The sequence below is a fragment of the Syngnathus scovelli genome, chromosome 1, assembly GCF_024217435.2.
Source record: "Syngnathus scovelli strain Florida chromosome 1, RoL_Ssco_1.2, whole genome shotgun sequence".
Lineage (NCBI taxonomy): Eukaryota > Metazoa > Chordata > Actinopteri > Syngnathiformes > Syngnathidae > Syngnathus > Syngnathus scovelli.
In genome coordinates, this window is record NC_090847.1 from 25,701,161 (window position 1) to 25,729,031 (window position 27,871).

The 27,871-nt window shown below is 40.7% G+C and overlaps 1 long non-coding RNA gene across 1 annotated transcript; it reads right to left on the minus strand.

Annotated features, from left to right (window-relative positions):
* Positions 1 to 232: 232 nt before the first annotated feature.
* Positions 233 to 27,827, minus strand: LOC125978070 (uncharacterized). The gene is made up of 2 exons (XR_007484854.2): positions 27,663 to 27,827; positions 233 to 2,505 (listed from the first exon to the last, which is right to left on the minus strand). It is a non-coding gene; the product is annotated as an uncharacterized lncRNA (long non-coding RNA).
* Between the last annotated feature and the right edge of the window lie 44 nt (positions 27,828 to 27,871).

Here is a 27,871-nt window from a genome sequence, read left to right on the forward strand (position 1 = left end):
AAATGACGGAAATTATTATGGTTGGTACTATAGAAGTAAGGGCAGATTTTATTCTATTTATTTATTTATTTATTAAATGTAATGATAAAATATATATTGTCGCACTTCAAAAGCAAACAAATTCAATAACAAGACTTTTATTTTTTTAATCGATATTTGTATTGAATAGAACCATCACAACAAAAAAGTTTTTCCTGATTATAATACGATTTTATTCTCGTAACATTCTGACTTTTTAGCTTTTTTTTTTTTTTTTTGCAGCTGGCCCAATTCTGGTACACTTCTCCGTATTCCGGGAGCATAAACGCAGAGCTATGAAGCGCTCGTCCCAAAGTGCAAGTGCGTTTTAACGGAGGAAGTCCTCCATCTTACCATCATGCCCTTAAGCCTAATTAAATATTAAACCTTTTATTGGATCTCGCGGAGGTATTTGTAAATACATTTCATGCCAGGAAAGGCACTGAAGATTCCAAATTCGTCTCCTGACACAAAGTTGAGGTTATTGCCATCGCACCCCCTCCATCTCTAGCAGCCTCCAGTCCATTTAGGAGCATTTAGAGTGATGAAAGACAAAGAGAATTGCTGCAGAAAAGCTTCCAGGGGGAAAAAAAAAAAAGGCAAGTCAGACCAGTAATAAACTATTCCTCGACAGGATTGGACATGTTAACGGCAGATTTAACGATACAGGGCGAGTGACAAAACAAAAACAACAACGAAGAAAAAGCAAGAAGACCTTTTCAGTTGATTTCTTGACAAAAAAATGAGGGCTGAACAGAATGAGCACGGCTGCGGGAAAGCAATTTTAAAGTGCAGAAAACAACATGACTGATGTGGATGCGACCCTCGGCTTACAGCTACATTCTTTAAACTGTTCATTGGACAAAAAAGTTTCAAAGAAAATACTGTTCATTCACGAATGCATTTTTTACGTTGACTTTTAAGTCTTCTTTAAAAAAAGTCAGTCCGTCCATCCAATTTAGTTTGATAGCTTGCGAGTTAGCTATCTAGCTCGCCATATACTCTGCGGCATTAGCCGAGGCCTCTGGGGGAAACTCGATTACAAAACAACGGGGCAAAAGTTCGCCTTGGCTCATCCTTTGCTGTCCCGTCTCGTCAAGGCAGCTCAATTGATGACCTCATCCGAGAATAAATCAGGGTGGCTATCATCAATAGCACAACGGTGCAATTGGGTCATAAGCCCAGTTCGAATAAATGTTGTAAAACACACAATGGCCTTCACTTTGCTCCGTCCACCATTGCCAGGTGGAAATTAGAGGAGGACTATAAGGTGACTCTACTGCAGTGCTAAAAGTCACCAACTGATGGCGCACTTTCACTAGAATAAATGGATGCTGTGTGTGTGTACGCGTGTGTAATTCGTCATGGGGAGGAGTACATGGCAATTAGTAGTGTTTGTCAAACCATATTTGTACGGATGTTTCTGACTTTCAACTCCTATTTGCCATTAGTTTCAAGACTTGACATATGTTATACAACAGCCACATTTTTTTGGGAAAAACGCTGACCTGGTTTTGAAACAAAAAAGGCTCACGTCACAGTCCATTTCCTCTGGATGTAATCGTAATATGTTATCAAAATGAAAATTTAGCAAACTGAAAAGCCATACAACGTTATTCTTGTATTATTCAAACAATACTCCTAAAACTGCCTCATTTGTTAATTAAAATGAAAGACTGAATTCACGCAAGGATGTCATAACAGTACTGTTAATTTTCCTGAAGTTAAAATAAGATTAATTAGTTTCCCCACATGTAGCTAAGCACTTTTTTATTAAACGATATGACAATTTACCGCAAATTATTTCATGGCTCCCCGAGCTAAAGCTGGCAGAGAAATGCTTGAGGTGCTCTAAATTACTCACAGGCAGGCCGTACACATCTGCAAATAAAGCCCAAGCCAGATCGGTGTGGCCGCGGCGCCGTGGCGGGAGTCATCAATCATGAGACGCCTCCTTCTGGTCAAATCAAGCGCACCCTGCCGAGAACCGAACGCCGGTGCCAAAGCCGAGACGCGAGGCAGGGTGAGGCTCTTCCTGGCTGATGAGCATGAGGGGCATGTTGAGGCATTTTGTGACATCCAAGGGCACTCATCTCCAAGCAGATGGATGGGGAAGGCTCCCTTACCCCAACTGGGACCATTTTTTTCTTTTTGTTCCACTGGATGGATGTTGTGTTACAGACGGAGGTGAAGAAAATATTCTGGTACTGTACAAGCTGAGGAGCTGTGATAAATAGTCACAGAACGCTGTCCAGCTTCAACACATGTTCCAAAATGTCTTCTTTATTTTAACACTTTTATTTTTCCACTTTAGGGTTGACACCTAATCAAACCTGAAGAGTAGAGCCTTGATATGGGGAAACAGTTACCGAGATAATCTCAAACATTTGACTCACCAACAGCTGGATTTCTTATCCACATCCAACACATCTTTGGACTGAATCGGGAATCACAAGTTCTGGGTCCTATGAGTCCTCTGGCTGGATCCTGTAAAGTACGGAAAAACTGCAAACTCAGATCGTTTGACGCAATGAATCGAGTTAACAGACACTTGTTTACTGACTCAAGTGAAGAGACTCAATCAGACGATTTGGTTTACTGAGTATTGTTGGCAGACTCAGACACATTGATTCACTGACTCAAATGAACGGACTCAACGAAAACTTTAGACTCAGATGACTTGGCTCACTGAGTGGAGTTAGCAGACTCTGATTCAATGGCTCAAGTGAACAGACTCAATGGAAACCAAACACGCAGCGGCTTACGGCAATTTGACTGAATGACTCGAGTCTAAAGACTCAGATAATTTGACTTTCCCCAAGTTCGCAGACTTAGATGATTCACTGAGCCATGGAGAAAACATGGCCGACTCATACGAGTCGTTTCACTGAGATTCCACCTTTCAAGCCTTATAATCCCATCAACGCAAACTCCAAGCATTAGCGATAGCTTGAATAGTCGACATTTCACTCTTTCCGCAGCTCGGAGCTGCAGACAACTTGAGGTACTCCTCGTGCTTTTTGCATAAGACCAATTCTACCCAGGTCAAGGTCAGCTATTCCACAGGAGAGGAATCTGAGCTATCACCATATCTGAGCAGCAGGATTCACGGAAAGTACTAAAGTGTAGCGCACATGTGTAATTGGCCTCCTGGCATCTTCACGCCGCCACCCCATTAAAATGCCTTTGAAGCATGCCCGCCACATTTACCCCGAGAACAAAGAACAGAGATACGACGATGATGAATTAAATCCCGCCTTCGCTCTGCGGCTCACCATCTCCGCCGTTATTGACAGGTCAGATATGCAAATGAGTTGTCTGATGTGGACTGATATGTATGCACGGTTCCTTTAAAGGTAGGTTTATCTTCAAAAAGACAGGATTGCAACGCGCAAATGGTAGCATTTCGGGTGAGTAACATTTCAAGCAAGGTCAAATATTGTTTTTCAACCACCAGCATTTCTCTACCAAGCGGGTAGACAAGAATAATTCCTCATTGAACTCAGACTTTTAAAAAGTGCTGTCAAATGTTTGGCAAATTTCACTTTGATTCTCAAAGTGTGGCATGTGGGCTCCCTCTAGTGGTAGGCTAAGTGTCACTGGATATTTATTTGGCTTCTTTGTTTATTTTTAATACAATACAGTAAATTATCTAAACACAGATCAGTTATATTTAATGATTATATGGAGTGCATTTATTTTCAAACATTCATTTCGGTACAATTTGAATTCTGCCTAGTAACAAGCAGTTTGCTTCCCTATCAATTACGTCCCTCCATACACCAACCCACCAATTACCAATGACTTTCAATGACAGAGGCATTTTTCATGTAGAGTAAGGGGGCATGGGGGGTGGTTGTAGCCCCCCTCACAACAGATCAATCACTTGTTATATAGGGCAATATATTATTCAAAAAATCATAGTTGTCGCCAGGTGGAACTGGAACACATCATTAAAGTGTATTTGTTTTGCGTTCTTTACCTTCCCGTCGACGAGTTGGGAATCAGATCAAGGAGAGGAAAACAAGGCTAACGCCGCTGGCAGCATCATCCAGCCTAAGCCCGGCGATGTTTTGATCCGAAAATTCTCGCGGTGTCTATCCTTGGGAGCTTCATAGCACAAAAAAAAAAACAAAAAAAAAAAACAAAAAAAAAAACTTCCCAAACAAACAGATGAACAATTAAAGGGACTGATTTGAATTGTAATTAGTGAACTTTTTAGGACAATGAAGAGGCGAGAGTGTTTTTCTTAAATTACAATAAAAACAAGAAAACACTGGAATTTTGACTGGAGTCAAAAATGACTTTTCCTTTTTAAAAGATTAAATTTTTTTTGGTTTCAGCTTTGGCCAGTTGTGCTTTGCTCAAGGGCTATAACCATACGTAACTTTGTTTTTTTTTTGCATTAGCAGCAAGTAAAGCAGGGCTGAACCGTGGTTAATATATTTAATGCAAAAAAAGATAACTTCCCCTTTATGATTATGGAAAATGTGGGGTAGTAAATTCAATCATGGCTATTTGAGGCTTCATGATTGTCGTGACTAACTAAATATTTCATGAAGCCAAAGCTTGGCTTGTTGTCCCACGGTCGCTACATACAAAAAATATATCAAACAATTGTTTTGTCAAACATGAAGCCAATTCCACCCATGTTTTACCGGCGCTTTTTTTTTGGGGTGCCGTTGATCAAAGCCCGTCTTGTTTTTTCGGATGAAGCATGGAAGATCACAGCGTAATAAATTCACCGAAAAAGTTCGAGTTCGAGCGATACAAGCATCAGCGTCGTTCTTTTTGTTACACAGACACATGAACACAACGATGACAGAATTGCAGTAAGAATTCATTATTATTAATTCCATTATTTTTTTGGGGTAGTGTTTGACACACTTAAAAGAACTGGGTGGAAGCGGAATGGAGGGGAAAAACATAGCAATACAATATTTGACAATAGTGGCTAGCAAATGAGTTTGCAGTCCCAGTTTTTGAGTAGCACTGCTTTAAGTAGTTAACAGAAGGCCAATCCTCCGCCTGCTTTCACTCCTTCTTTTTGTTTGTGAAGCTTGTGTGCTGCTCGTGTTGCTTGCAAACACAGCGGGGTCCTAATTCCACTTCGGTAACGCTCACAGACCCGTGACTAATCCTCCGAAGGCCACGGCAACACACTGAAAATATACATAACCGTCAAGAGCCCGAACACCCACATGCTTTGCTTTATGCCGCGTTGGAGAAGAATAGCATCAAACAACGGAAGGCCATCTGGAGGTATTAACAATGAGCCAAACATTGACTTTTTCTTCACACTGAAAAGCGTGACTGATAAATGAAATACCTCGATTGTTATGTCGAGCGGGAGCACCGGGTCAAGGCTCGATATAAGCATTCAGTCAAAATTTGCATCATCACAACACAGTGAACAGCAAAACAAAAACTAAACTAACCCGTCCCAAAAAGTTTCGCTGAAATAGCCGTGCTGACACCGCCTACACGCTAGTAGTTGGAAGCCGAGGCAAACTCAGCGCTACTTACGTAGCGTCAGCTAGCTAGCGACGAGAGGCGGCTTGCTAACTAAATGATCAAATCATCAATCAGAACCTCCATGTTGGTCAAAAAGATAATGCTGACAAGTATTGTCCTCATGAAAAGATTACAAGGAATCGGGCCAATTTGCAAGCTAACCTTAGCTTGACATTTAGCACTGGAATTAAGCGCTTGGGTGATCTGATACACTTCAAAGAAGCCTGGCTTGAATCACGTTGAAACGAAGCATATTAAACTTTAAGCAGCAAAATTGCAGGCGATAATATCGGAGTATCTGAGTAGAACTTCATACTAGCTAAACAGAACTGGAAACCAGATACGAATTAAGTTCTGCTTCGGCATATTTTACCCGGGATTGGTCTATTGGCTTTAAATGATATTCATTTTGAAAAAACAACAACATTTATATCAGAAATGTTGTTTGAGTTTTTAACAGTAGGGTTCCTGAGTTTTGATTTTGAGTTGAGCACAATTAATGTTGTCAGAATTTGATTATACTAGATGCCGTTTTTTAGATCAATGTAGCTTTTCTGAGAAACAATACAACTCATTCGGAAATACTAAGTTTGTATTCGTTCTTTAAATTGCCCTTCTAAAAATGTTTCTGGACAATAAAATACAGTTTGCTGCTAGACACAATGTGACAATTTAAGAAATGAGTTGCTAGGCAGAATTCATAGAGTTCAGTTTCAATTCTCAGGAAAATTGCTCGAGGCCATGCGCACGTCGGGATTGTCCGAGTCGAAGTGTAAATAGGATCTTTCCCTCGGAGCTCGCGATCCATAAGACAGGTGTCGGGTTGCTCCAATGAATATCGAAAGGCAGAGAGAGCAATCAGCCAACCTTCGCATGTTCAAGATGGAGGGCCTGGCGCCATTCGCTCACCCACACACAAACAACCAATCACCCTCGTGACATTGATTGATGCGTTGGCCCACTTTGAAATCTATCACCCTCGCCAGCACACTGGTTGCCACGTTATGTTACAGCTTAGTATGCAACACGGGAAAATAATAATAATAATAAAATAAATAATGGAACTTGGATTCAATCGGAATTTCATCGGCTCCGGGTGTCATTTCGAGTTTCGTTCCAACGACGTCGGCCAATCAGATTATTTTCCCATCTCTTATCTCTCAAATATTATGTAACCGTAGAGACTTGTGATGATAATAAAATTCCATCCTGGGAGATTTTTCCATTTTCAAATATGACGCAAAGTACAAATACTTGATGAGTGCGTGAAAGTCAATTTTTCAGGTGTTTCTATCTGAGCCGTCTTTGCTTTCCAGAGACGCACACGTTGTCATCAGAGCTCCTCAGGGTGATGTCTCGCTCCTGAATGATGAACGCCAACGTGACGCCGCTCGTATTCATCACTCATATTACCGATATGGTCGAATCACTTCCACAGCCGAGCCAATCGTTTGTCAGCCGCCAGCTCTGGGAAGTGCTGAGGGTTATTTTTCTTTCCTCTTGGGTCTCCTGCCCGATAAGTGCTCTTTGGCATCTTGATGGAGAGAGGGCAGAACGGACGCAGTGTGAAAAAAGGCGGAGTTACGCAAGTCTGGCAATTTGATTGACGAGGCTGACTGACGCCGGAATTAATTGATGATGATCAATCGGTCGGATATTATGTCGGTGTTTTGCCAGTGGTGGGCAGACTTTTTGTGTTCACATTTTATTTTTGCACAGATTGACAAGTGGGCCAGATAAAGTTTATTTTATTAGTGGTATAATATTTCATTCTTTTTTAACTGAATTTGTAAAATTAATTTAATCAGGACCCAGCCACATTCATTATCGAAATTGTTTACTCCCCGCAACAAAGTCAGGGAAAAGAACCGCTGTGCCATGAGCGATTTTTTATTTATGACTATTAGACTGGTCAATCGCAATTTTTAATCAGAGATGGCTTTGTTATCATTAATGTAATTTGGATGGTTCTTTTAAAAATATATTTACTTTTTTTTCCTAGTACGTCAGCCTTTGGAGATATTTTCTTTTATGTTGTTTTGAAGTTTAAGCTATAAAAGTTTGCGCAATACAGATTTTATTATGTGTTGGTTTATAGCTATGAAAAATACCACCTGTTATTGAACCCAACAGTTGATTCATAAATATGTCTAAAATATTATCATATTATATTGCATTTATTATTATATTATTTTTATGAAAATATGATGCGCTGGAGAACAAAATGAGGGCAGTTTTGGAATCAACAAACAAAAAAATAAAATAAAAATTGACTTGGATTTCTGATTACAAAAAGTAAAAATAAATACAAAATTCTATATTTTTGGTTTTTGTAGTTATAATTAAAAAAAACAAATTTATTAACAACAAAATTAAAATACTTTAAGACATTTTGATAATGAATGACTGAGTTTTAACAACAAAATACAAATATCTTCATATGGTATCATTTATAATTTATTTATTTGCAATTGTGCAACCAATAATTTAATATGTACGAACCACTTATTTATTCTAACTAATATCCTAATCCATCCAAATCAAAGTGAATTCTTATACTTGCCCATTGAGGTCAAACCACTAATTTCTCTTTTTTTGTCCCACAAGGTCAAAAGCAGAGCATTGAATGCAATGACTTATACCACATGACTCTGATTAATTGTATAATTAAGTACTGTGTGTGTGTGTGTGTGTGTGTGAGAGAAGGTAAGCGAGACCAGCGCAACCCTGAGCGTGGCGTATCGGTGACGGGCGAAGAAGGAGAGCAGACGCTAATTTACCATTTCAAAGCCATTCCGCTATTCACATCTGACTTTATACCTGTAATATATTTTTAGGCACAGCGATTGTGGCTGCTTCTTCCCGAGGGGGAAATAACCATTCCCTGTGCTGACATCTCCGTTGCATTCTCTATAGATCAAACAGGGCCAGGTCCTGAAGTGCCACCACCCGCCCCAGTCCCACACATACACACACATACACACATGCACACACCCTGAGGGTCCATGCTGCCAAACACATGAAGTGTCTTTGTTAGTGCCTGCAAGTCACCTCACAAAGGTGTTATTTCCCGTATAACACGATCTCCTGCAAGTCACTTTGAGCCTCGTGTTGTGTTCATTTATGGCAAATGTTCAGGGGTCATTTTGACCCGAGGCCAGACTGTCTCAGGACATGGTTAGTGCATGTCAATTGAGTGTAAAAAAAACACAAAAAAAACACACAATTTTAATCAGCACAGTATGTGACGCACTAGATTGCTTTTTAACATTGTATTCATTTTAAAATGGGTCATTTTGACCCGCAACTTAATCCAAAGTGCTTCGTGCCGCCAAGTTGGGCCAAGTTTAACTTTGTTAGTGCTCCATCTTTGTCCCAAATTAATACGTAGTGAGGGTTCAAACAAAGACCTAGAGCAGCACTGGCGTTGTGGTGAAGGAAAAAAAAAAAAAAAGGAAAAACAAAAGCGTCCATGCTTGGCAGAGGCTGGTAAAGCGTTGGCCTGGATTTAGAGGGAAAAGTTTGTTCCACTTTCTCCACACTTTTCACTCGTCTCACTGCACTTTGTGCTACCGCAAATCAGCTCTCAGCAAATTTGTGGAAATTAACTTCCGCACTGTCTAATTAAATTTAACGTCGTACAAAAAACCTTTTTGGCATGCGGGGGTTGTATACTTCATCTCTGTGGAATACTACTTTTCTGTTTTTTTTTTTTTTTTTGATGCAGGAATGCAACCACTAAACATGTCGGATAGTTCAGGCCAACAAAAAGCTTTAAGCAGGCCATCATCAAATCTTTATGATGTTTCGACTTCATCAATGAGCCTTTTTGTGTTTGGTTTCTAAAAACTATAGGATGATGATTAAAATTATGAGCTCATGATTATCAAAATTCATGCATTCCCTTTCCAAGTGGCCTTCTCACGAATCTAGGCTAATTATAGCCGTAACGCATCGGAGACTGGGTTGAGGGAAACTCACACAAGACAACAACAACCCAGGCGATGTAATTTACAGCATGTTGGCCTAATTTTTTTTTTTTTTTTTTTTTAAAAGCAGCTTTTTTTTTTTTTTTTGCATCAAGGCATAGAAGTCAAGCACTTGGTTTACTTTGCAACTCCTCAGTTTGGGTGTGGCTCACCCGTCAGTACCCAGAATTCAATTTTGTAGGCAAGTCAGTCGTGAGTAGACCCACAGAAAAAAAATACCAAGGACTCATTCAAAGACACAGGAGGTCTGACATTTTGGTAATTCATTTATCCTTCAAAGACGAGCAAAGACGAACAGAGAGAGACGCTTTAACTGGCCACAAAGGCTACCAAATAGTGAGACAAGAAATTTCAGAGAAAGCCGAACAGTTCTCAATTAGTGCAAAAAGAACCAAAATCCAGGTTGTGACCACGTAAAAAAAAAAAAAATAGAATGTACAAAAACTAAGTCGGGTGCCTACCTCATTAAATTTTCATCTCAACTCAACTTGATTTATAGAGCGCTTTAAATACAACCATAGCTGTAAACAATGGGTCTTAAAAAAAATCCTATAAAAACAAAGACCGAAATTTCACCAGCATATAAGAGGCAGCAAATACAATGAAAACAACAGGGGCCCCAAAATTGAACCCTGTGGAACACCATATGCATTAAGATTCAGAGCAACCATGGTTAAGAGAAAAAGTTGTTTAAAATATTAAAGTAGCTAAGTGTACTTGTCAAAAAACATACAGCGCATCTTAAACTAATTGTCGGTGCGGTCATGCCAGCATTGCGTCGAAATTAGTCAGTTTACATGTAGTACTCTAGTGATTAGCTGTCGTTTACAAAATCTTTCGTCAGAAGTTCGTCGTTTTGATTAGCAGTCATTACAGCCCACATTTCCCTCACGTTTCAATCCCAAAACCTGACCAGCATGAAATGTTTCAATTTTGCGATGCGTTGAGTTGAAAAACATTCCTAATCAATATCAGCATTTCTATAATTAGACTAGGATGAAAGGCTGAGACAATGTGTGCTTCGTTAACTCCAGTCAAAATTCCCATCGGTACTCGGCGCTCGTTGACTACCCTTGTGCAACGCATAGTAATTACATAAAATTAGAATACTAATTACATTGGTGCGGGTGGCTTGGAATGAATAGTTTGGATGTCATTTCATAGTACATTCAAGAGCTTTCAATATGGGATGTGTCGGAATAATTGCCAACTGTGCGCTGATTGTTTCCTTGCACCTCTTTAGAAATTGATTACGAAAAGTGCTTGTTGTGTGTGCGGATAAGCAGATCATCCATGACGGCTGAACTGTTTGTTCATCCATCGCATATAAAAACGGGTAGTCGGAGAGTTGAGGGGGGGGGGGGGTCGTTTTCGCTTTCATTTTCCGCAGTGAGGGTCTTTATTATTCCGGTTCTGCTGCATGACACTTTTGGGTTGCGTCCCGGTGGAGATCCTCGCAGAAACTGGGTCGAATGTTAAATCGGCTGTTGAATCAAGAACAGAGCGGGAGAGTCTCAAAAGGAGGCTTCATGTTTTCCAAGCGTTAAAAAAAAAAAAAAAAAAGACATGGAAACAGCATTTCCTCCTCTTTTATTGACGCAGTAGAGTTGCCTTATGGCCACAGCTGACTTTTAAAATGTGCTTATGTAAGAGCATACATCTTTAAATAATCCAGTTTACAAATTTGATGATTTGCTTATCGTAAAACTTGCTGGTATTATGTTGAAGGTGCTTTATTGATTTGATTGTTGACGGTAAATTAGCAAGGTCATATCAGAGTTGAAATATGTTCATTTGGATGAATGTTTAACTTTAAGTTCAGTTTATTCCTATGTTGTTTGTTTAGCTAGCTAGCTAGCAAGCTAGCTCGTTGATAAATTCAGTTTATTCCCATGTTGTTTGTCTAGCTAGTTAGCAAGCTAGCTGGTTGATTAGTTCAGTTTATTCCCATGTTGTTTGTCTAGCTAGCTAGCGAAATAGATAGATAGATAGATAGATAGATAGATAGATAGATAGATAGATAGATAGATAGATAGATAGATAAGATAACCTCTAAGCAACTAACCATGTTGTCTATCTAGCTAGCTAGCTAGCAAAATAGATAGATAGATAGATAGATAGATAGATAGATAGATAGATAGATAGATAGATAGATAGATAGATAGATAGATAGATAGATTTGTAAAATAATTTTTGTTCTATGTCCAGTACCAAGTGGGTTTCCAAGCGAGTGTTTGATCATGAAAGCCCGCGTTGAACCAGGGAATTAGCAGGAGAGTACAGATCAAAGATTTCTGCTTGGATCCATCGGCCATTAGCCGGGAATATTCCTCCCTTCCCAACTCATTTGGTGCACGCCTGCTGACGGAAGCACTTACGCAGGGCTTTATCGTACATTGGTGGGCTACAAAAACAACCCAAAATAGAACTTCGTCAGAGAAAAACAAGCGCCGTTTCTTTGACGGTACCTTTTTAGCCATGCAAGCGAATCACAGTTTGACGCATGCAAAGACAGCCCCAGGGATTCGTCGTTTTTTTTCTACAGCCACTTCAGTGGGATCGTTTGGAATTTTGCCTGGGTCGCAGCGGTCTACTGATTGCGCAAATGCAATCGGGTCGCATACCTTGCAACTCAGTATGTTGATATTTATTCATAATAATAGTCACATTGCGCTCACATCGGCATCTGTCTCATGTTGCATATGCTTCAGTTTCAAAGCGAGAAGTCGACTCGGAATTCACACTTCACTCTTGCTTACGGCGTTTTGACACTCGCGTTGCATAAACAATAGAAAATAGCATCTTCGCCATGCTTCGCTGGGGCTGATTGTGATAGTTGATGGGTAGATATTTACAACAACAAAAGTTGACGATGCAAAAAAAATAATGACAGACACTCAAATTTTAAGAAGAGGTTTGCTTCTAAATAAATGAAACTGTACATGTTTGACGAGAATTTCAGAACATTTGGTTTTGGGATATTTATGGAATTTTTGGAAAATCACGGAATAAACATTTCAAAGGCCTCTAGAATTCTTATGAACAAATACATTTGGGGAAAAAAAAATGATTACCAAAACAAAATTCACCCATTTTTATCCATCTCAGCGGGGCAGCCATTTTGTCACCTGGAAATGACATCACAGTTGCCAGGTCACAACCAATTACGGCTCAGCTTCAGAAAACTGCTGATCCATGATTGGGTGTGACTTGGCAAATGTGATTTTATTTTCAGTCGACAGAAGGTGCCAAAATGGCCGCCCCATGAGATGGCTAAAAACAGGTGGATTTTGCCCGTTTCATTCATATTCAACAAACGAAACATTGATCGGAACATTGTGCTTCGACTAGTTGGGCTGCACAGAACGTATGATTATGAAGAAAATTTGGGGGTTGACTTCCCCCTTGAAAACTCCAAAATCTCATTACGTATTTTTCCGACCCCAGCTCAGCTTTGGAATGACAAAGATGGATACTTTGCAGCGGATGTGTTCTGTACTCTGAAACTCGCTCGTTCTCCATTTCCCCACACACACAGCGACTGAAAAGCAGCAATGTCAGCAAAAAAAAGGACCAACTCCAGGTGGGATAGTGGGTGGGAAGGGGGGGGGTGGTGTCGGGGGTGGGGATGCAAACGCTAAGAAAAGACAGTGGTGGAAAGTGCTAATGAATGGCTATCGCAAAGTCAAGGCGGACTCCGCGTTGAAATACGCGCTCGTCGGTGATTAATGACTACTCGGCTGCTGTAATGGGGACCACTGGGACCTCATTCACTGGAACCTTTAATAGAATAGTCCCCAAAAGAAAGAAAAAAGATGAAGTCGCCATTACCGTGCGGTTTCTGGCTTGGGAAGTATCACAATGGAGCTTTTCTTAGCGCGGCAAAGACTTTTGTCAAAGCAATGGAAGAGATGACGCTTGTGTTATTAGTGTCACCCTTTTCAGCCTCCTCTTTTTGTTTGTTTCTTTGATACACCAAATGTACATGGGTCAATGTGACCCGCTGCAAAATTAGACTTTTATGCCCTCTTGTATCTCGTGTGTCACTGCCAGGTCAATAATTTTAATATGCCGTATTAATTAAAAAAAAAAAAAGTATCTTCTCTTTTAAAATGTTAACATCTCCCTGTTTTTGAATCATTCCCAAAATAATATAACTATTTTCCTTATAATGTAATTGTATTATTTAAAATCATATATGTATAGCTTTATTTTTGTGAACACAACTTTATTCATAACACTTCATTTGATGGAGGATTTTATTTTAACCTAAAATATATATTTTTTAAAACAAATAAATATGAAAAACCGAATTTGCCTTAGGTACAAATTCATTTAATTCCTTTGTAATCATAGGATCTTCTTTGTGATAAAAAACTAACTTCTTTTTTTTATTAAATTAGTCAGTCAAAATAATTCTTTTTTGACAATCAGTTGCAAGATGCGACGTAATCGGCGCTAACAGAGCGCAGAATTCCGATTACAATCTGTTTGACTTTTAAACAACTTTGACCCTCTACGTTGAGTGTGTGCACAGTTCTACCACCAACGTTACATTTTTTTTTTTTTCAGAACAAACATTCATCTTTGCACTTCTGCAAAATGTATAATTAATCTCCCAACTGTTTTCCACATGCAGTCAGGCAAAGAAATGAATTAATCATATGCGCACGTTTGCCTTGTGTACGTCTCCCAAGGTCATTTTCAGCTGAGGACCACTTGAGTCCTCTGAGAGCTCTTCAAAATATTAGAAAACAAAAAGGATCAAACTAACCCAGCTCATTAGGCAATCCGAACAAAACCGTACACATCACGAGCGCATTAACGCGAGCGCTTTTAATTTTAGCACATATGCACAACTACTTCCTGGTGCGCGCTGAAAGTAGCGGCCGCATGTTTACTCCTTACGTAGATACGACATTTTGAATTTTGTTTGTTTTCTCTTACCAATTAGCAATTCAATTTGCGTCACCACACATTCACACACAGCATTATGAATTACCAAAATGCATTTTTCCTCATCTCAAAACATGTGATATTTTAAAATTCATAAATGTCAAAATTTATAATTCCCATCTTAACATGGAGGGCCTTATGTAGACATAATCAAGTCCCATTGTGCCTCACACAGATAAGTCTCCATAAAGACCTTTTCATCCTTGGCCAGCAATGAAAGGAACCTTGTTAGCAAGCTTTTTGGAACCGCTTTTCATGAGCTCCACACAGGTGGAAAAAAAAAAAAAAGACTTCCCTCTAAGATTAATTGGAAAGGAACTTTTGCAAGAAATGAGCGAGTCGCTCTGCGATTGTCCCCAATCGGAGACCGTTAATGGCATCTCGGCCGCCGGGATCCTCTGGAGGTGTCGCTAAGCCGCAAACAATGGGAGAGGAATCATCTAGCGTCGCACCGTCTTGACATGGGGCCCACCCAACATAGATTGCTGCCATTGTGCCGCCGAGGCTATTTTCATTTGTTTGGGTGTCACCATCCAGACCGTTGTATTGATCTCGCTCTTTCTGTCTGTCGACTGCTGGTTAAGAAAACACACCGTCGGAGGTCTCCCCAGCCATGAAAACCAATACTTTTTTAGCTGAATTCTACCTGCCTGTGCAACAATAGTTAGCCCGCTGCATAGTCGCACTCCAGCCTTCGCTATTTTGCTCGCTCACAATTTCGTATTTTGTGTGCTGAAAAACTGCCTTATTTGAATGAGCTTTGAAGCAGTGTCTCGAAGAAATTAGTAATTTGGCGTCACCTGGTGGCAGCTTGGTGAAATGCAGCAATAATGAACTGACGAGAGGTGCTTCAGTTAATTAGAGTCAAGCTTTACAAAATGTTGCTGGGGACGCAGGTACGATCCGTATGATGTTTTTGTTTCGTAATTTCAGACACGGCGGACTGGATTTGTACTGCGACCGCCCGTAGAAGTAGTAAATTCTACTTCCATTCCACAACGGCGCAAACGTCCTGATTATACCAAATTCTGCTAGCGCAATGTCTAGCAAAATATCAAAAGAAACAAACCACCATCTTCGCTAGATTTGAGCCCGGAACGAAAGTAGGGCCCAAAGTAGCGTTTAAAAAAAATGAGTTTGACTTCCAAGCATTGATCTCCACTTTTAGCATTTCTTGCAAAATTCAAACCAAAACCTCAATTTTGAAAATGTCACGATTGGATTGCGACAACCTTGTTACCAAAGTCCCTGAGCCACTAATCGTCCCTCTGCCATTTTCCACTTTCCATGTCCATTTCATCCCTTGTGCAAACCACTTCACCGCTACCATGACAACCATTTCCCTCTACGTAAAGTGACTTTCCCCGAGTTCTTCCTTGTCCGTTTCACTTTTCCCACTTCTCAAGAAGCGTCTCGCTCGGAGATTTCAAGGTGGCCGTGTAATACGGACTCAAGGCCGTAAGTTACGCCGCCGTGCATTTATTCCGTCCGCGCCGGCCCTCGCTGCTCCGGCGAAGCCATCCCTCACGCCTCGCGGGGTCCTGTCATACATTCTTTATGACGACGCTCTGATAACCCGGCGCGGGATTGGCCAGAAAATTGGGCTCTGCCGAGACAAACGCCGTCGATACATCACGGGGGCGGCGGGGATGGATTTGACGAGGGGGGGGGGGCCTTAGTGAGAGCACGTTAAGCGGCGGCATCAGCAACCTGTTTGCGCTTACGGTGACAGATAAGCAATCCGCCCGCAGCCTCAATGTGATTCGGCCTCAACGACACGTCAAACGACAAAACGGCAGCGGCAAATGGGGGCACGATAAAATCCGCAAGCGTCTTTGGCTGTTGAGTGAGAGTTTTTTTTTCCCCCACAATAAAGTCATGTTATTACGTTATTGAATTTTGTATTTTTAACCATGTAACGGTGATATTAAGACTTGACCTCTTTAGAGTTGTCAAATGAAATCGATGGAGAACAATGGGGAGCTCTTGTTGTAGCCTGCCCCGTTTCCCGTTTCCCGTTGCCCACGTTGGCAGCTGCAGCCTGGCTAGTGGCAGCTGTATGCTAATGAGCTCTTCTGAGTCAGCAACCGGCGCCCCGGACCTTTTGTCGTCGTCCGAGAATCGGGATAGCTGGCGAGAGTCCAACTGAATTGGGGATAGAGCTATTTTCAGTTTAAAAATGCTTCTCATTATCGGAAAGTTTCTGTCAAATCTGGAAAAATACGGACAGGAAAGATGTGTTTTGTCAGGTGTTATTGTGAGCTAATATGTTTTTTCGTTTTGTTGTCGGGTCACAATGTTGGAACATATTGTTTGGACAACGGAGGAGTTAAACAGTATAGCAGATGGATGGAAGAAAATAAGTCATGAAATTCGAAGAAAAAAATGATACAAGACTTGTTTTCCCATTTTCCAATAATAGAACTGCAATATTTTAAAGATAAGGAAAAAAAGGCATTTTGTTTCTTTAGGAGAAAAACTGAAATTTTTTGAGAATTAACTTTTATTAGCTGTTACAAAGTAAAGTGTAGAATTACAATTCAAAAGAAAGATTGTAAATAAAATATTTTTTTTCAAACAACCATAAATTTGTAATATCACAAGAAAAAAATTACTTATTTTTTTCGAAGGTGGTGGGCATATTTTGACTCTTATCGGTATTTTCCAAGAATAAATCTGTAATGTTATGAGAGGGGGAAAAAAATCATGTATTTATTACTTTGACAAACTACAGTTGGATGACATTAAATCGGTGAAATGTCTTTTCCTTAATTTTATTCATATTGAATTGCATTTTCATTCCTGTAATTTTTTGGGTAAAAAAAAAAAAAAAGAAGTTTATCATCCAAATGTAGCAAAGACTTGATTTTGTACGCATGCCTGTCAACGCCGCGATATGTAAATGCCGACAGCTGCCGTTGTGTAACAAGCGAACGTCACTCTGGAAAACGAGCCGGCGGATCATCTCATGATATGAGATTGTTGTGAGCGGTAATTAAGGCAGGGAACTCGTCGGCACGATCCTATGTTTTTTCCCCCCTCGGCGTCTACCTCGAGACCTCGAGTTGTGACGGCGTGTCAATCAGGAGGCCCTTCAGATGCCAGCGAGCGCTTGCTTGTTAGCTCACGCGGGGAAAAGTAGCACATCTTATCTGTTTGCTCTACCGCAGATTGCAGAGAAATGCTAAATGCGTATAAAGACGTCAAGCAAAGAATGTGCCGCTTTTGTCTTTGCCGCTACGTTGTGTACATTGGCGGCTAAACCGATTAGCCGAGGATAATGTTATTGTCATCGATCCCTTTCGATGCTAATTACAAATCCACGAATCATTACGGGCGGATTTACTTTTATGTCTCATGGATTTTGTCAAGCTAATGATGGATTTAGAGGTTGTTACAGGAATGGCGTTCGAGAAACCATTTCCTTCAGGCTGCAGTTTTATAATCCCAGGATGTTCAAATGTTATTTTGCGATGAGCTAACTTTTCTGGTTTGCTAATGGCTCATTTCAGAGTACTACTTTTCGTTACCGTAAATCCATCGAGGACTAAATTCCATTTTGGAATTCGACAATAGAATTGGAAATGATCTTAATCAACAGGAGGCCCAAAACATTTGGACCTTCAATGGCAGCACCCCAAGGACTATTCCCCGAAAAATATTTTTGTTTTTCCATTTTTTTTGCAGTATAAGTTGGCGCTAGGGATGGTGTTGGGGGATGTGAGGGGGGGGGGGGGGGGGGGGACTCTGGTATGGAACGCGCATCTATTTTTCATCATGGCGGGCACCCTGCAGTGGTTTTGGCATGCAAAGCATGGCGGGTTGGTCGCATTATTCAGTCATGAAGCAGCTAAATATAAACAGTTTAAATTTTGAATGTTTGTCTGAGCCGTGTACGGCAGGGGAACTTTTCCGCCGCTAGCTGGTGTGGGATTGTGCAATGACTCCATCTCATTACAAAATGGAGACTGTCACATCCAAGGCTTATGGAAGAACAAGACTTGATGATCCTACAGCGGGTAAACTGACACAGATGACACTCTGCTTCCTTTTGTTTCCATTTCCAGACATAGCTTCAAATTGAGCTTAATGGCTAAAATTGGAAGAAGCCAAGATTGAGCCCCAAAAAAAATAATCCCAATTGTTGGCCTACTCACGCCAAATCCAAACTGACGTGGCTATTGGGTGTCATATTGACAACGGAATCCTAATAAAGCCATGAAATCCGGCAAAAGAAATCCTCTGTGCACAATTGTCCTGCGGTGTTTCACGCTGCGGAGTATTAGCTTAACAATTAGTCATATCCAACAACGATCTGTGTACATTTTGTCTCCATAATTGAATGAGCTCTAATAGAGTGTGCTAAAATTATGCCTCTCTTCTGCTTGTCCTCGGGCAAACAAGAACGCTGTGTATCCGAATAACAAGGACGCCCATGCAACTTTTACATGGCCCTGCTTGCACAAAGTAAACTTTCTTGTCCTTTGGTCCTTGCACAACCACAAAAACGCCAGAAAAAAAAGACACTCAGTGAAGCGTAGTTTGGAGCAGTTTTGAGAGATTTTCAAAGTTTAGGTTACATTTTTCAAGGTCTAATCTGGATTAAACCATTTAAAACAATAGTACATATATAAAGAACCTGGAAGATTTTGTTTGATGGTATTTTAAATGTATTCATAATAATACATATCAATGGTGTGGTAATTATTTTTTGGTAAGTTCTACATTTTCTCACACATTTATGCTCCTGGTCTAGGCAAGTCTAATTTGCTGTATTTGGGAATCTGGCAGTCTCACTATTTTCTATTTGATGCTCCTGATGCATTTGACAATTTGGAATTTCAACCAGCTATAAATTATGTCGACTGAATTTAAAGGCAATTAGCCACCTTAGCTGACTAACAAGTCGGCTGTGCTCCCTCCCACAACGGCACACACTCCCCTTTCCGGCTGCGCCCATCTAACAAAATACCAGCAGAAAAAATACTTTAGATTGTCTTTTGATTTGACCTCATTCTGATTCAGTTAAAACAATTGATCAATATTTGGCTAATTTTCTTTTACACACGCGTCCTGACTGCTCCACCGATTTCATAGACGCTATGTAAACCGAGCATTTTGTATCGGTATCCGATTCCACTCCGCATCTCCAAACAGTGCAAGCTCAGCAGCCGGCAAAAAAACAAACAGACAGTCTAATAAATCCTCACTTTGTTTTAAAAAAAGACTCGCTCCGCTCTATCCTGATACACGAGGCGTGAAGTCAGCTGCGCGTTGAAGGTCACAACATGGGAAGCGAGCGTCCGCGGGGAGTTGAAAACGGCCACCGGTTGGGTTCATTTGCCGCAAACATGAGAGGCCATGTTGATGGCCTTCGCTCGTCGGCGCCGGCCGAGAGCAACACGAAAATCAATAAACTACCTCAAACCTCCAGAGCGCGCAGTGGCGGGGAGGTGCTATAATGTTTACTACGCTGCAATGAAAACAAAATCCATCATGGATTGTTCCGGGTGTCCCTTTCCATGCCTTGTGTTAAAGCTGCATTAAGGAACTTGAAATGCCGAAAAAGAAAAATATAAAATTCAAGTCAAGGCTTAATTCTTACATTACTGTTTGAAAGGCAACAAAGATAGTTTAACTGCTTCATTTTGCTCGGAAAAAAAAAAAAAAACGTTTTATTTGTCGCTCAGGCAATGTTTGGACCTCAGACGTAAATTTTTAGAGACAAGATTTCATAATGGCGCAGATGCCACACCTCAATTTAAAGCAATGACGCATCCCGTTTAAGGAAGATGTTCGTAAAGTTTGTTAGTGAGCGCCGTGGAGGTTCGTGTATGTGTGGTGCCCGGGTTGCGGAGGAAGAAGAAGAGAAACTCGAGGGGTGGGGTGGGGGTTCGGTTGAAACGTAAGGAACTGGAGTGGTGGCGCCACCGTGATCTGAGGGGTACCATGGAGACGCCTGTCATGAGGGCGGCGGGGAGGGAGGCGAGGGGCGGCAAGACTCAAGTGATGCCGATGCCGTGCTTCTGTCTATTTGAGAAATCATCTGACGGGATGAATAGTTTATGCACGACCTTGTTTATGCGTTTTTTTTTTTTTTTTTGGGGGGGGTGTTAATTTGATGTGAGTCATACAAAGAAGCTCTACACCGCAGTGACTGGTTCAAAGACATTCTACCCAATTAGGACAGGAAATAAAAAGTTCTCGAAAAAAGGTCTTCCAAAGCATGAGCACAGTCAGTTTGCGGCTTGCTCGAAAACAGTAAGACATTTGGAAAAGACACTTTTTACAGTCTAGCGAGCGGCCAAACCGCAAATTCTGCAGTGTTGTCATTTGCGCATCGCTGCAATGATGACATCCGGCCACTAGATGGCAGTTACTTTTTACAAATCAGCCAACTACTGAGTCTATTGCTAACCAAAACAGCAGCACCTATCGGGTGCTATACTTTGCAGCGCCTCAAAATCAGCTCAAACATGAACAGGGTGTCAGCGAAGCCAATACTGCTATAAAAATTTAGGCTATTTAATTTTTTAAAATCATTCTTGGCTGAATTATTCAAGAGCTCACCCTTAAGACTACATGCTTATTTTTAAAACTTTACTTTCCCGATTCCTATGACACCCGTCCAATCCCTTCTCGCCCAGTCACTGCTAAATATTGAAACAGCCGGCAATGGCATATTTATGAATGCAGTGTAGCATCTCGTTTTTTTGATTGTAGCACCAGATAACATCTGACAGCTCAATGCGGCCCGCCGGTGACTTGCTGGCGTCACACATTTTTGAATAAGCTGCTATCGCCTGGCAAATACAAAAGTGCGGCATGTTTCTATTATTCTGCACTTGTAGACCAATTTGCAATGTTGGCCTTGCCAATTCTGGAAATAGCGAGAGTTGAAATGACAGCGGAGTACATGGGAACGTGTTTGCGTCGTATGGGGTAAACAATACAAACCTCGTATGAACGTTCCCATTAAAAAAGTGACAAAGCAATCAATCCATCCGAATTCCCGAAGACAACTCTATACGGCTCGGATATGCAAGCGGCGTCTCCGCAAATAAACTCCAGACGGGTTCTCGGCGCCACGGTGTCAAACGCTCGTGAACTGTGAGAGGCTTGACAAATCTGTACATCTTACTGGTGACACAACTCATCTGCATCTGTCAAACCTCGTGTTTACACGTCCCGCGGCCATGTCACACCGTCGTGTGAAATGTCGCCGAGAAAGAAAAAAAAAAAAAAAAAAACGCCAACCTGGTGATGGATTGAAAAGAAGGTGGGGAGGAGGGGGGGGGGGGGTAAACAAGGGAGCAAAACAAAGAGAACAAAAAAAATCAGGTGGGGAGGCTGGAAAACAGAAGCGAGGAAGGAAGGTTGCGTAACTCGATCCGCTCGAGTGAATCATTGTAGCTTGATAGCATGTACTTCACGCCAGGGCTGTCTAACAAATCGTTTTAAAATCGATTACCATATCGATTACACATGTAACACCCCCCCCCCCCCCCCCCCCTTTCCACCTCGCAATAATAACGAGCAGACACATCTTAGAGCATGGAAGGAATCAAGCAAGTTGCAGAGAGAAATTTTCCCCGTGTCTAAAAAGTTCCTGCTAAGCATCCTGTCACATAGATCAGTGCACCCAGCCCCCAAGGAGGGATAAAAACAGGGGCAAAATAAATTCTAATAAATCTCAGTATGTGACAGGATACCCAGGGAAAGTAAAAAAAAAAGTCATGCAAACACAGATAATGATGCTTTCCCTAGTGTGAGGCATTTCCAAAATAAGTCCCCGCTCCTCCCTGTAGTCTCGCTCCGCCGATAAAAGCAGATTATATAGAATTTTACTGACACGGTCTTTGGCTAATGAGACCATTACGTCACTGCTTCAAATGTGTGCACTCGGGAGAGTATTTTTTATTTTTTTTCTTCCCCCAAGGTAGGACAGAGACAAATCCTTGCTCTGGTATTTAAGGACATAACTTTGCAAGCGACATCGTGGAAGTTCTGTATCAATTATGTTGTGTGTAGGAGAGATCTGGGTCTCTACTCCTGTTTCAGTATTCCGGAATGTGTAAATTAGAGCAGCGAGCGATCAGGATTTTGATCTGCAGCAGGATTATTGAAGAGTTCAAAGATGTCCTCACTGACATCTTCAACAGTTCCAAAAGCGAAACTGCTTTTTTCCCCCAAATGTTTCAAAGTGGGAAAAATTAAGCAAGTTCCCGACATGCTCGTTATAAAACCATCAAAACGCATGATTAAAAACGTGTTTTAAAAAATGCATCATACTCAGCAGAGATGCTGATTATTACGTAGATGTATCGTGCATAGATATATTGTGCATAGTATCGTGTTCTGCTCGGTGGAATTCATTCAGAAAATTCATTCAGAAAATTGAAAAATGCAGGACGTGAATTTAAAGCAACACTTCCAGCGTTAATATAGTTTTTGGGTAATGTATAACTAGTTCATAGAAAACAAAATCTAATAAAAAAAAAATCCAACATACACCTGTTGGAAACATATGAAGAAAATGGACATTTAAATAATTATGATGTCAAAATTAAAAATTTGTTTGTAAAAAAAAGGAGGCTATGCCAGGAAAATATTGCGCAACATCTGATTTGTGAAATGTTTCGTGAACTCCAGAGCACCCTTAAAGAATGCTAATATTCAACTCTGACGCACATATGATAATCTCCCACTGATGAGTAAAATGCAAATTTAACACATGTTTTTATTTCTATTTTTCATAATGGATCTCTGTTGTGCACACATAAAGAGTCGGGAGCTTAAGGTCGGACGGAGCCGGTAGAACGAAGCAGCATGGGCGCGCTAAACTTAATCCGATTGCACAGCTAAACGCAGCGAGATAGTTTCGATGCTGTATCGGTGCGTATTTAGCTCACTGACATCCACATCAACTTTGAATTAGCTATTTCAAAACCATCCATTTGCTCCTAACTGCAGAGGCTAAAGGACAAAGAAATAAAAGGCAGAGGATCTCGAAACATGCTGTTTGTTAAAAATAGCCTCAAGCTGAGCACACAAGTATCCTCCTACTTGAAGAAATGCACTCAGACTGTACGCAGCAAAAAATAATGAAACTAGACTCCAATAACTGCGCATGGATGTTATGTTTAGTTTTAATATTTCAGGTGGTATACTCAAATGCAATATAATTTTCTATCGATGGGCAAGTGCAAGGTCATTTTTATTGGCTAACCTTATAGAACGCTAAATTGAGCAGTCGCCATGGCAACATTGTGTACATCTGCTTTTATGACCTACATCAACTTCTACACGTTTGCCTCCAAACTTTCTTTCCAAGTTTCCAACTGTCAAGTCTGCAGTTTCCCCCAACACACATGCACACAGACGCAGGTCTTCTGGAAGCTAACATTTTGTCTCATAGTTCAGTGCGCGCTGTTCCCGAAGGGATCTATTAATTCGCCGTAGTCGGCCGTCCGGGGAGAACGGAGCGTAAGCTTCCAAATGGATCGGTTTATCAATAAAATGGGGAGGAAGGACCGGACTTGGGCATTGTGATGTCATTTTTAGGCGACAAGATAAAATGGCCGCCCCGGAGATGGATACGTGCATACAGGTGGCTTTTTCTGTCTCATTCATATTTCAAGAAATGGGAAATCCAGGTCCAGAAAGTAAAAACAAAAAAAATACGACAACTAAAATAACCTACATCCCCCAACTACAAAAAGAGGCAACATGCTTGTGACTCTTGCGAGCCCTGTTTTAAAAAAAAAAAAAAAAAAAACTCTAAAAGCAAAGAAAACACAAACGCGTTCGTGGCCTCTGTGGTTGTTTGTTCTTCTTTGTGTCCGAGCTATTTTGTACTCTCCACCTATCAAGAGATTCAATAAAAAGATATGAGAAGATGTCGTTCGATAAAAGAAAAGTGGTTACTCAGAACTCTCAAATAAAACTCCCGAATAAAACCAAGAGCGCTTTGAAATCCCCCCATCTGTCAAAGCGTACTTGCTTTCCTCCTCTCTCCGGAGTCATGGTGACGCATGGCGAACGGCGCCGACGACAAATATTTGTATGCTAATGCCCGTGTTCATCTGCCGCTTGAATGAAAGGTTGTCTTCTCGCAAGGAAAATAATTGAGCGCATTATTTCAGAAACAGATTTCACTCCTCAGCGGATGCAAACATAACCTGTCAACGGGAGACAAACCCCATCAGAGCCGTAGGCTATTGTATTTTGATTTTATTTATTTATTTTTTTATAAAATATCCATGCTAGTCACTGGAAGGGCCTACTAGCCCGAAGTTGGAGATGATATTAAGACATTTATAATTTAGTTCACGCTTGAGGAAGTGTGCCCTGTGGAGTATATGTTTAGACACACACATACAAGTACACACAAAGGGGGGAAAAAAAAGAGGAATAATACGATCACTAATCGAGGAAATTGTTCATATTTCAACGCTTCGTGAAACCCGACACTTCCGACAGAGTGGGATGTTATTGAATTTTGGAAGAGTGCGCGGGAGATATCGGCACGGCGAAGCAACGGAGAGGCGGAAGACGGAACGGCTCTTGTCCGACAGGAAAGGAAATCAAATGAAAGTGGCTAGCACGCCGAGGACATTTTGGGATTTATGAAACAACAACAACTGCGATGGTTTTCAATTTTTTTTTCAGTGGGGACTTGTTAAAATGGAAGTACGGTTCTTATGTGCTTATACACGGTTGGGAAGAGTCGCACCACTTGTGTGTCAATATGAGGGTCAAGGTTTCCAAACAACATTCGGACGCTAACGCTAAAGGACAACATGGCCGCCGCTATCGACACTGTAAATTAGCCGAGTGTCTGCGGGGAATCCATAATGTCGACAGAAAAAGGCCTGGTGGTTGTTGTTGTTAGGCCGGATCGATCGCACACAGAAAAAAAAAAATCATTACAAACTTTCAAACTCTAAAAATATGGTTTCATACATTATCATTAGATATTCCTTTTAAGAACTCCTTTTTTTTTAAAATATGACTCATAAACCCTTATAGAGTTGGGATTTCTTGATGTGCTTGGATTTCTTTTTTTCTCAGCAAGCCTTCAAAAATGTTCTGACATTTTTTTTAAGGTTCTGCTTACATTTTTCCTAAGAGCAACTTAAAAAGGGACACAGCTTCAGATCTTTTTTGACTTTTCTAAAAGAAGTCTCACAGATCCGGGATTTTTCTTTTTTGACATTGTGCTCAGATTTTGAGGACTTTCACAACTTTTTGATGCTATCTTACCTATCCCGGGCAACCCTTTACAAATAAAATAATACCTTTTAAAAAGGGGTACGACTTCACAAGTCTGACTTTACCCTTAGATTCTTTTTATTCTTTATTTTTAGATTTTTGAAATAGGGCACGAATTCATGAATTTCTGATGTTAACTTCTTTAAAGATTTTTTTTTCCATCATGTTTTGATTCTATCCGTCACGAGGAAGTCAAGAAGAATTCAATTCAATACAGCAATGCTCCAAGTAACATTTAGCAATATCTTTAAACCCTTCTGTTTAACCAGCAGCCCAATTTTGTCTCAGTCTGACCACCAGGTGGCACACCTGTAACGAATGACACGACTCGGAAGAAAACCACAAAGAAGAAGTCTGACGTCATACACTGAGCTGAATAAATCAATCCAAGACTGATTGGTGAGAACACTACACAGACCTAATCTGAGTCTCCGATAGACATCGATAACAGTATCGACTTCCTCCGCGAGTACCCGATACATTAAATTAAGACTGGAATCGGCCCAATATCGATACCCGGTATCGATAATCGATACCGATTCCTCCCACCGCAGTGCAACAAAGGTCATGGCTAAATCTGCAGTTTCTTGCGTCTGCTCAAATTAGATCCCATTAGATTCTGCCGTCATTTTTTAACGAAGTGTTTATCTATGTACGTAACTCATCCGGGTGAGCTAATCAATTTAAAATCCCCTTCACCTCACATGGTCTTGTGTGGAATTTAAAGGTACAGTCAGTCGCCAACATGCTTGCATCCAAGCTGAGGCTTGGAGGGCTTTGGAGCCATTCGAGTTCTGTTGCCAGTCACTTTCAGCGAGAATCTCTCGGGATAGAAATCCTTCCGACCAACGTAATTGTTTCTGACAGGCTGCTCGGTGAAAACAACGTACTGTAAGGAGGGATTTGCGCTGTGTTGCTCCAGCATGCGAGCTATGTAATCTCTCCGCTTCTCTTTCTCACTTTTGGCTTCAGGCAAGGTCCGCACGAGGTTAGCCCACCAATCTAAAGATAGCTTCCATCCCGGACCTCCTACTCCGTTCGCTCGCTCATGCTACAGCTAGCGCTGTTTATCGTTTGAGTCCAGTCCGACTCCTCGTTGATTATGTAACGGCTTAAGAAGTGGGTCGCAATACTTTTTGGGAGTAAGTCCTCCAACCCCTCCCCTTCCTAAAAAAAAAAAAAAATAAGTGACTCACAAATATCACCTCATCTCCAGTTTTATTTCAATTGCTCACTTGGCAGTTATCCAGCGATGCTTTCGCTCAATTGAGGATGAGGAGTTAAGAATAACCGTGGTAGAGTTCCTGCAGTCACGAAGCAGCAACCCCAAAATGTAGCTTGTCAAAAAAGATGTCAATCCTTACAGCAGCATCAACATTTTTTTTCTCTATGTTTTTTTCCCTAGATTCAAACATCCAAAAACAGGATAGGATTCTTAAAAGGGTTAGGGTTTGCATTGATTATATAAAAGAAAATAATTTGTCTTATTTGTTCAAATAGATCAGTATAAAATTAATGAGGTTTTAAGAGAAACCACCACACCCAAGGAAAATCAAACAGTCACAGAAACTTTGACTGACAAGGTTTCAAGCATTTGCACGCATCAAAAGAACAACAAAACATTAAATGATCCCTTCAAAATGGGCTCATTTTATTTATATTTTATATGATGCTATTTTTTACCTTTAAAAATGACAGCAGGAGCTGGTCTGTGTAGATTTTCCATAAAAGAGGCCATTGAAAACTTTAAAAATCATTTTTTATGTGTTTGAAGCGCAAAACACACATTTTGCCTTGCAAATGGCTTATTCAGGGTCTTACATATAAAAATAGTAGAACATTCTGTATCTTTTTAAAAATCCTGTTTCATCCTCCTAATTTTTCTAAGAATCCTTTTAAAATGTGACTTACCTTTTGGAAATGTTATTTTTTTGCTTTGTTTCAGCAGTTGTGCTTGTCTGTCATTTGTGTCGTGCTTCAGCCTCCTGCATAAATAAAAAACTGGTCAAAGTCACTTTCTTGACTTCCTAACATCATGTTCCAAATGGAAATTGATCACATGTGTGGGTGTGGCGGTCATTATCTCATTACCCTCCAGGGAACTAAGTGGACAGCTGCTT